Source organism: Betta splendens, chromosome 11 (genome assembly GCF_900634795.4).
Source record: "Betta splendens chromosome 11, fBetSpl5.4, whole genome shotgun sequence".
Classification (NCBI taxonomy): Eukaryota; Metazoa; Chordata; class Actinopteri; order Anabantiformes; family Osphronemidae; genus Betta; species Betta splendens.
The window spans coordinates 9,105,174-9,106,043 of record NC_040891.2 but is presented as its reverse complement, the minus strand read 5'-3'; positions in this window follow the sequence as shown (position 1 = coordinate 9,106,043).

Genomic DNA, 870 nt, shown 5'->3' with positions numbered 1-870 from the left:
ACCCTGAACGCACCTCCTGCTTCTCTGAAGTACCGAGAACTTCAAACGCACGCGCCGTGCAGTAAACACGTCTCCACGCGCGCGTGTTTTATGACAGGAGGAAAAGTTCCCCCGCGTGTTCCCCGCTGAGAGAAGACGTGGCTCGTGTCTATTGTGGGGGTGATGGTGCTGGATCCATGGCTACGGCACTTTGGGACAGCGGAGACAGGTGTTAACGAGGGGAGGAGGGGGGGGCACAGCCTAAATCTATGCCTGTGACACACACTGGGGCTTGCGGTTCTGAAATAAACAAAGGGTTCTAAACGGATCACATGTCAAAGGGCTTCTGAGGCGGTCACCGACCCCGTGCGCGCCGCTCCGTCGCGGCGGCTGCGGTTCATGGAACGCGCAGGTCCGCGGATTGACGCGCGGGTATGCGGCCGGAGTCTCCGGTTGCACGCGCTCCTCCCGGGACGTCAACGCGAGGGCGTCCGGCGCTGGGAGATCCGCTCCCCGCGGGGATGCGTCCCATTCCACCTCCGTGTTCCTCCTCATGCTCCTCTAAAACCGGCCACAGACAGGAGGCGTCAACAGACCGGCCCGTTCCGCTCGTGCCCTCTGGGATTTACATCAAAGGCCTGCAGAAGGCGACGGTACCGGTCCAGTAGCGGTCCAGTAGCGGTGGAAAGGCTGCACTGGCAGAACATGAGACACGGGTCACGCGTGATCTGGTGGCGTAGCGTTGACGAGGATGGATGAGCCGGACCGGACTCCAGGGCCCGGTTCCTCCGAGCTCACCTCTGACCTCACCTCTGACCTCTCTGTTGTTCCCACTCCTCTCAGAGCCCAGCAGCCACGCAGGGAATCTGTGGGAACCCGGCAGTGGTACCA